Genomic DNA, 10012 nt, shown 5'->3' on the forward strand with positions numbered 1-10012 from the left:
TTGCCCTCAGTGTCCAAAAAGGTGGGGAGTTGTTACGGGGATAGGGTGGAAGTGTGGGCTCAAGGGTCGGTGCAGACTCGATGGGCCAAATGGCCTCCTTCTGCACTGTAAATTCTATGTCTGTATAATTCCACTGGTGGTCTGAAAAATTGTGCCAGATGGAATCTTTCAGGTCTGCCTGAGCACAGACAGGGCCTCACATGAACATCTCAGGCTAGATTCTCTGCCCCGCGACACGGGCACAGAATCAGGCATCCGCACGAAACCAGCGGGACGATGTTAATGGATGCAAATGGGTCAGAGTCACCCATTAGCGTCCACTTAGTGGGCCCAGCATCAAACTCCCTCGCAATTCCCCGATCCTCTGGGCTGGGTATCACCTGGGCAGGGACCATTACTGGTATTTACCAGCTTGGCCCTGCCGTGGTGGCCACCAGCAGGTTCACCGACTAGGAGGCCTGGCCAGTGGCAGCTCAAGTGTCCCGTTTCCCCCCACCACCACCACCCGGCCAGCAGTCACCCCCTCCCCTGCCCACCCTCCATTCCCCGCTCCCCCCCCCCTCCCCCCCCCCTCCCTGCACCTGCAACCCCCAATGCTTCTGACCTGCTTCAGAACAGGATGCTGGCCCTGGGTTGGCGGTTTCAGCAGGTCTGGTCCTGGAGAATGATGGTGACCTGCTCGCGATGCCCTATGGTGCTCCACATCGTTTAACATCCTCTAACTCCTGCCCTAGGTAGCACTCTCTGCTGTCGCCTGAGTGATCCCTGCACGTGTGCTGGCCATTCCACCTCATGGTCCCATCGAACTCTTGGCGGTGAGGGTTGGGTACCGGGGCGGTGTACAGTGTTGGGCCATGCACCAGGTAGGCCCAATCACATCCGTCCCCACATATCTAGCCACGTTCCCTGCCGCCCCAAGATGTGACACCAGGGGTGACTTATGATGGGGACACTGGCGCATGCCCGCCTCCAACGCCCACGCCCCACATCAGCGGCCTCCCCTCCCCAATGTGGCACACCCTCTGCCCCAGCCCAGCCCACCCCTCACACTTTTCTGACAGAGCACCGAGGCAGGTCGGAACATTGCTGAACAGGTGTTTAATGTGATATACACCTGTACTGTGACCTGGCCCCATTGCTAACCTAAGTGCTTCACTTAACTGGTGTCTAACTTTCTAACCTTATGTGCCCTAACACTCCCCCTAGGTGGGTCCCAGGTGGTACATCAGAAATGGAGGCGGCCTGCTGCGATCCCCACCTTGTGACCTGGGTCCTCTTTGATGGCCGTCCGCTGAAGAGAACGGGTCCGGATGGGCACGCCAGACTACCGGGTGTCACAAGCGGTGTGGTCCCACCCTGTTCTGCCCGCTGCCCATCAGCGGTGCCAGGGACGGGAGGGGGGTGATTTCAGAGGCACTGAGGTGTTCCAGCACCCCTCCTGTGGGAGTAACCGGAATGGGCCCCATCATCGCCTCCTCCCTCAAGGTGCCCGATCACCCCCAGAATACTCCTTGAGATGAGACATGTCTGGAGTGAGCTCCAGAGCCCCCCCCCCCCCCCCCCCCCCCCCCCACCCAAACCTGGCGCTGCCATCCCTGGAGACCCGATCTTGTCTCGACCATGGTTTCCATACTTGTGGCCGTGAAGCACAGGGACTGGGCCACGTCACTCTGTGTCTGGTTCAGATCAGTCAGTGCCAGGCCAATGCTCTCGAAGCCCGCAGCCATGGCCCGCTGTGATTGGGCCACGCTCTGCAGCACCACAGCAATGTCCATGTGGCCCTGGTACATGGCTGCCTCTGATATGTCTACCCTGCCCTGTGCATCAGCTACCACCCACACACTGTGCCCAGGCCTTGGACATCCTGACCCATGGCCCTCCACCATTGATGCCATCTGTGCAGTGTTGGCCTGGGTGGCACGCATGGTCGGCACCGCCTCCTGCCCCTGCAGGTGATTGGACTCCTCCAACTACACCAGCAGCCGCTGGATGGTTTCTGACAACCCTTCATCTCGTCCCCGACTCTGTCTGCATCTCCAAAATTTGTGCCATCGGATCTTTGATATTGATTGTAGACTCACTTGGATCTCCGATGCCAACCTCCACCTTGGCGACTGCCCGCTCACCCACTCCACTGACCTGGTCCAATGCCCTCTACTCTGCAACGGTGAGGGGCTGCAGGCCCAGCAGACACCCTACCGTCTCCTGCTCCCGGCGGTTATGGGCCGCCTTATCCTGGGGGGACAGATAATGCAAAGTGTGAGAAACGTGGATACGGACAGTGCAGGGGGTCCACGGCTGGTGGCCTATGTGTGCAGGGCACCCGGCCATGGCGATGGCGTCGGTGTTGTCAAGTGGTGCAGGGTGGGGTGTGAGCACTCTGCCGGCCGGTCGCCTTCTAGGTGGGGCAAGGGGGAGTGGTTATGGGTGTGTGGGAGGGGGTTGGTGCCAGGGGCACGGTGGCAGAGAAGGCACACCCGAGCTGGCCTGGGTGATTTCTCACCTTTGTGCAGCGCTGCCTACCGCCCACCTGATGGGGGCCACATGGGAGTGGGGTGGGGGAGTAATGGGTGTGGGGCGTATGGAATAGTGGTGGTGCCAGGGGCACAGAGGTGGTGACTCACCCTGGCCCCCCTGAGGAGGTTGTGCAGCTTCTTCCTGCGTTGCTGGCCAGGCCTGGCCAGTGGGGCCCAAGGCGTTTCCGGCCTCTGCCACCTTCGCCCAGGCTTGGCTGACCTCCGCAGGTGGCATCCTCCCTTCCCACCCTGGGGAACAGGGAGTCCCGCCTCTCCTTCACGGCATCCAACAATGTCTTGAGCTCAGCGTCAGCGAACCTTGGTGCTGCTCTTCGGGGTGGTATCTTCTTGGCTGGAATGAGAGTGTGTGGGGAGTGGAGTGATTATTTGGGGCTACAGCTTGTCAGGTGCTCGAGTGCCAATCCTGACCTCAGCAGGCGGACAGTCAATTTTGAGATTCTGGTGATCTGCGGTTTGGTGAAGAAGCTGCCCTGTATTTGGAATCACGGGCTTTCGGAGCGCAGCTCCTTCATCAGGTGAGTTAAGAGGTAGGTTACACAAACACAGCATACATAGACAAAGCCAATGATGAAGGAGCTACGCTCCGAAAGCTAGAGATTCCAAATAAACCTGTTGGACTTTAACCTGGTGTTGTAAGACTTTTTACTGTGCCCACCCCAGTCTAATGCCAGCACCTCCACATCTTGTCTTACGTACAGATATACCTGAAAGAAAGGTGTTGCGGGGGTGCTGCTGCTGGTTTCTTCTTTGGTGTCACACACGTTTTGACACCCCAGCACTCTTTCACACACACACACAAACACACACACACAGAAACAGGCAGCTTTTCATGGCTTTTGTCCCAGTCTTTGTATATTTGTGGAAGGCGAAATCCAAAATTCTCTCTGGACATAACTCTCAAGATATTTCTTAAGATAATACTCATCTTCCATTATGTCCCATTGTCTCCACCAGAGATGGCAATTAGTTTCTGTATGCTTTAGAAGTATTTTTGTCTGGAAACAGGGTGGGGTTCTATTGTCTCTCAGAGGATCACTCATCAGCAATTCAGGCCGGCGACTGACTTTACATCCATAACCACCTGTGGCTGGTATGTCTATTTTTAAAAACTCACAGGTCTTGTTAAAAGTTCAATATTTCCCAACATAATTCGAAGTATAATGATGGTACTGTTATTGGAGTAGTCACCCAGCGGCACAGACACATGCTCTAAAGCGGAACCAGCAAAGGCATACCCCTGTCCGTCGAGTTTTCTCACTTACGTTTTGCGGAATGCGTCCAAATTGGAAGAGCTGTCCCACAGACTAATCAAGCAACAGCCTGACATAACCATATTCATTGAATTATGCCTTACAGCCAATACCCCAAATCTGCTATGACTACTCCTGAGTGTGTCCTGTCCCTGTTGTCATGGGAGAAGTGCAGAACCACAGGCGTGTACCTTCCGGTTCCCTGCACCATTGGGAGTCCTGCTATCCAGGCAAAGCCTCATGCCCTTTCACCCCATTTGTCCATCCTGAACAAGAGGATGATGTGCTTTCAACTGCAACCGCCCAGATGTTCTGAGGAATAATATACTGGGAGATGCCTCCTTTTGCTGCCTGGGAGGACCCGCGTGCACAATACTTTAAAATGTCGGCAATCCTGATGGTCATTGGGCTCTTTGCACTCCGGTTATTCTCCAGTTATTCTGGAGTTTACACAGTTCAGTGACCACCTCTATATTGAACTCCAGTTACCTCAGATCAGGTGTAGGTATAAATGCTCCTAAAAACCCTCGGTGGGTTCTGTGGGTCGGGCCTTCTGTGTCCAGCACTCGTCCTCCTCCCTCCTCAATGACCTCCCCCCTTCTGCAGCCCCTGCTCCACCTTACAGCACTGTTGCGGATCGAAAGGCACTGCAGCCCCTTCCCCCGCACCTTGGGCAAAGATTCCTGTTTCCCCTCCGATTTTAAGCACCAGCTCCCAATTAAAAAAGAGTCTGCAAAAAATAAAAGCAAAGTATTTCCGCAAACCTCTGCTTGAGCAGAAGGAGATCAAAAGCACCTCACCTGGAAACTGGTGCCTGGCTTTTAAATAACATTAGTGACAGTTCCTGCAGTTTGGAGGGTAGCTAATGTAACTCCGCTATTTTAAAAGGGAGATAGAGAGAGAGAGCAGAGAATTATAGACTAATAAGTCTGACATTGGAAGCGGAGAAAATTCTAAAATCCATTATCAAAGATTTTATAGCTGAGCACTTAGAAACAGTGGCAGGATCGGACAGAGTCAGCATGGATTTATGAAGGAGAAATCATGCTTAACAAATCAAATGGAATTCCTCAAGAATGTAACGAGACCAGTTGAATTGACGAGTGGGAGCCAGTGGATGTGGTTTATTTGGACTTTCAGAAGGCTTTTGACAAAGTCCCATAAGAGATTGGTGTGTAAAATTAAAGTGCATGGGATTGGTGGTAGTGTATTGAGATGGAAAGAAGACTGGCTGGCAGACAGGAAACAAAGAGTAGGAATTAGCGGTTCTTGTTCACATTGGCAGGCAGTGACTAGTGCATCAGTGCTGGGACCCCACTTATTCAAGATATATATTAATGATTTAGATGAGGGAACAAGCGTAATATCTCCAAATTTACAGATGACAGCAAGTTTAGCTCACTGGGCTAAATCGCTGGCTTTTAAAGTAGACCAAGCAGGCCAGCAGCACGGTTTGATTCCCGTATCAGCCTCCCCGGACAGGTGCCAGAATGTGGCGACTAGGGGCTTTTCACAGTAACTTAATTGAAGCCTACTCGTGACAATAAGCGATTTTCATTTTTCATTTTCAAGTTGGGTAGGAGGGTGAGCTGTGAGGAGGATGCGGAAATCTTTCTGTATGATTTGCTCAAGTTGAGTGAGTGGGTAAATGAATGGCAGATGCAACATAATTTGGATAAATGCGAGGGTATCCACTTTGGTAGCAAACACAGGAGGGCAGACTATTATCTGAATGGCCTGAATAAATTAGGAGAGGAAAATGTGCAACGAGACCTGGGTGTCCTCGTACACTAGTCACTGAAGGTAAGCATGCAGATGCAGAGGGCAGTAAAGAAGGCAAATGGTATGCTGGCCTTAATTGCGAGAGGATTTGAGTACAGGAGCAGGGTGTCTTGCTGCAATTATACAGGGCCTTGGTGAGGCCAGACCTGGAATATTGTGTATAGTTTTGGTCTTATCTAAGGAAGGATGTTCTTACTGTGGAGGGAGTGCAGCAAAGGTTTACAAGACTGATTCCTGGGGTGGCGGGACTGACATATGAGGAGAGCTGCAGTTGAGAAGAATGAGTGGAATCACATAGAAACCTATAATATTCGAACAGGGCTAGACAGGGTAGATGCAAGAAGATGTTCCCGATGGTGGGGGTATACAGATCAGGGGTCACAGTCTGAGGATATGGGGTGGACCACGACCGAGATGAGGAGAAATTTCATCACTCTGAGAGTGGTGAGCCTATGGAATTCATCAACACAGAAAGTAGTTGAGACCAAAATATTCTGGATGAGATCCTCCATTTGGGAGATTAGTGTTGACACTGGGGCTGAATTGCATGCAGTTCGTGTTCCTGTTGGGGGCGCTATTTGTGGAGCAATTCAGGACAAGCTAATGGGCCAGCACTCTGCCCACGTGAATCTAGAGCAATTTTCATTCCCGCCGGTGTTGGATTCACTGGGGCCGGAATTGGCACTGGAGAGCTTGACAAGCTTATAAGTGCTCCACTCCCCACAAACACTCATTCCAGCCAAGAGGATGGCTCAACGAAGGGCAGCACCACACTTCGCAGACGCGGAGCTCGATACCATGATGGATGCAGTGGGGGAGAGGCGGGACACCCTCTTACCCAGGGTGGGCAGGAGGCTCCCACCCACGGTCGTTAACGGGCATGGGTGGAGGTGTCCAAGGTGGTCAGCGCTGTGAACTTCATCAGGCAGACTGATACGCAGTGCCGCAAGAAGATGAACAACCTCCTTAGGGGCAGCTCAGGTGGGTCACCATCTCTGTTTCCCTGGCAACACTCCTGCCCCTCACATCACATCACACCCCCACTCCCATAGAGGCCAATCAAAACCCACCTGCCCGTATCTCCCTCACATCCCACCCTGCATCAAACCCCAACACCTACATTGTCCTCGTTAGCGAAGTGCCTTGCACACACATGCCACCAGGTACAGACAACAACCCCCCCACCCACCCCGTGTAAATCGCCTTCATGCATCTCATCGTGTCTTTTATATGTCCCTGAGGAAAAGGCGGCCCACAACAGAAGAAAGCGTGGGAAGATCGGAGGGTGCATCCCGGACATCAGGCTGTCACTCCTGCTAAGCAGAGGGCGATGAAATTGTCCGGGGAGTTGCAGGAGAGATCTATCTCTGAGGCAGAGGTTGGCAACAACCAAGTGAGCCCCGAATGAAAATTATATTCCTCTAGCAAGTGAGTCACCCCTCTACCCCCGGACCACTCCTTCACAAGATCGCACTATGCGTATGTCTCTTGTCTTGCAGGATCACCATCAGACCAGGCCGGGTCGGCTAGGGTACCTCACCCCCAGACACAACCCCAGCATACCCTAGAGAAACATTGCAGGGAATTCTCAGCACTGCATTCAGTTGCACCCTCCACCACCACAGGGACTATCATCTTGGTGAGGCATTTTAGTGAGGAGGCTGCTGGATCACCTCCTGGTGCGTACATCACACATGCTTCAGGACATCAAATGTAGGAGATGGTGCTGACAATGTGTGGTACCCAGACCACCATTCATAAATGGTGTTCACCGTGTTGGAAGCTTTGGGTCAAAAAGTCACAGCCATGGATTAAGACATCCATGGCTTGGGGCTCGATGTGTGACCGATGGCTGAGGCTCAGGACTGGGGAGCCCAGTCACAGGAAGACATATACTGGGCCCAAATGGACATTACTGTGGCACTCCAGACCTCAGCCCAGTCACAAATGGTCATTGCCTCATTGCTTAGGGCATCAAGGGCAATGGCCGGGCAACGACTGACCTGGGCCTGTCACAGAAAGACTCGACCAAGGCCTTGAGGGACATGACTCAACCATGCTTCATGGTTGAGGGCATTGAGACCTCAGTTGAGACGAGAGCAAGCCTCCAGGACTGCCAGCGCCAGGTGATGGTGGAGCCTCCAGAGCTCACTCCAGCCTCACCTCTTGTTCCACAGAGTAGCCCCAGAGAGGAGGAAGTGACGGGACCCATTCCTCCCACAGGGGAGATGCTGGAACACCTCCTCACTTCTGAATCCCCTAACCTGACACTTGGGCATCTGATGGGCACCAGGCAGAACGGGGTGGCACCTCGTCACCTGACACCCGAAGGTTGGCCGGACCAATCCAGGTCCAGGCCCTCCAGAGGACGGCTGACAAAGGTGTCTCAGGTCAGAGGGCGAGATACACAGCAGACTGTTTCCACATCTGGTGAGCTGTCTGGGGGTCCCGCCTAGAAAGAGCGGTAAAATAAAGAAGATAAACACCGGTTAAGTCGACGCGGGTGCAGCACGTAGGTTAGAGGTAGGGGTCAGGGCACAACAATTGTCTCTAGTCACGATTAAACGCCTGTCCACCAACATTCCGACCTACCTCAATCTTCTGTCTGGAGGATGTGAGGATGACCAGAGGCACTGGACATATTTACAGGACACAGTGAACAGGCAGCGGAGTGGGCAGCCAGGGGCCTGTAACTTGTCCCAAATGTGTGCATTTAAACAAATAGCAATGGCTGCCTGAGCCAAGCCACCCCGATCCCGAGGGGGTACTCCGAAACCACGGAGCTGTCAGCAGGTTGCTCCCCTTACTGCCCCCCCCCCCCTCCCCCCCCGGCCGGCCCTGGGAGCCACTCCCCAGCAAGCGGTACAGTTTTGAATACTTTGCTTACTTTCTTTCTTCCCCTCTGCAGGCATGGCCGCCCAGTTCCTGTTTGTAAATACCCACAGTAATCCGTGCCCGCGTGACCTCCACCTGAGAGGGGTGGAGCATCGCGAAGTCCGGGTGCACAGTGGGTCAAACCCACTAACTACATTTAAATACATACAAATGGCGGTATTGCACGCTGCCGCCGGCAAAGGCCGCAAACCTCATTATCGCCACCAGCGAGGGACCTGAGCATGGTTCCCGAATTGGCGCGGGGCACGGACCTCGATTTTGGCAGGCCGCCCATTTCTCTGACGGATCACAGTTTGCCTTTGCGGCGTTACGAGGGAGAGTATTTTGTCCTGTGTTTTCAAGAAGCAGTTAGATATAGCTTTTGGGGTGAAGGGGGCTGGTTTAGCACACTGGGCTAAATCACTGGCTTTTAAAGCAGACCAAGGCAGGCCAGCAGCACGGTTCAATTCCTGTACCAGCCTCCCCGAACCGGCACCGGAATGTGGCAACTAGGGGCTTTTCACAGTAACTTCATTGAAGCCTAATCGTGACAATAAGCGATTTTCATTTCAAGGGGATCAAAGGATATAGGGGGGGCGGAGGTGGGATTAGGCTATTGAGTTGGATGGTCAGCCATGATCATAATGAATGGCGGAGCAGGCCCGAAGGGCCGAATGGCCTCCTCCTGCTCCTATTTTGTCTATTTCTATGTATGTTGAGCAGACTCACACGGTCAAAGTTGGGAAGGCAGCATCGAATCACTTAACAGAAGAACAGCTCAGTCGCTTCTGCCACACGGAGCAAGCGCCAGCCCTTCCCAATATGGATCACCCAACAGGAAGTCGCACAGGGCATAGTGCGCCCCACTCAGAGGGCACCAGCTGGACAGGCAGTGCTATGAACGTGAATTTTGGGCCCCGAATTTCTTCATCAGTAGAAGACCGTCAGGTTAGAGGCAGATTATGAAAACAACACGAGTTATACATAACTGGCAATTGAATATTTAATTATTATGTAGCAGTCAGGGAATTACTTCAGCAGCTTTATTGTCATGAGGTATGTTGTATTATTCATTAAACTGACAGTTCCTGTATTAACATGCATCTTTAGTCATGGTCCCTTTGTGATGTTTGCATTATTTACAAACTGAATAGCTATGACAGAATGCCTGGGCTATTTCTTTTTAAAGGGGTGTGAAAAATGTTATCAGCATTGGTAGAAAAACCAAGGATTCCAGCAGTGAAACACATTTGCAAATCCTGAATTATCAATCCATTTTGTAAATTTGCCAACAAGAAAGACACCAAAGCTCGAAGGGTCAGTTCACTGAACCTAGATGCTGCTGTTTTTTTTTAATTGCTTGAGCAGAGAAGGTCCAACCAATTATATGCTGATAATAATTCTTATCGCACAGTTCAGAGAGGTTTGTGAATCTGCCAGAGCAGTTAATTTGGAGCTCTAATTATGTGAATCAAACAGGTTCACTGCATTTATATTTATTGTCAATATGTTTCTTTTTCATCCAATCACGGGATATCGGCATCAACAGCTCGGCCAGCATCCCTTACT

This window comes from Scyliorhinus canicula, chromosome 16 (genome assembly GCF_902713615.1).
Source record: "Scyliorhinus canicula chromosome 16, sScyCan1.1, whole genome shotgun sequence".
Taxonomy (NCBI): Eukaryota; Metazoa; Chordata; class Chondrichthyes; order Carcharhiniformes; family Scyliorhinidae; genus Scyliorhinus; species Scyliorhinus canicula.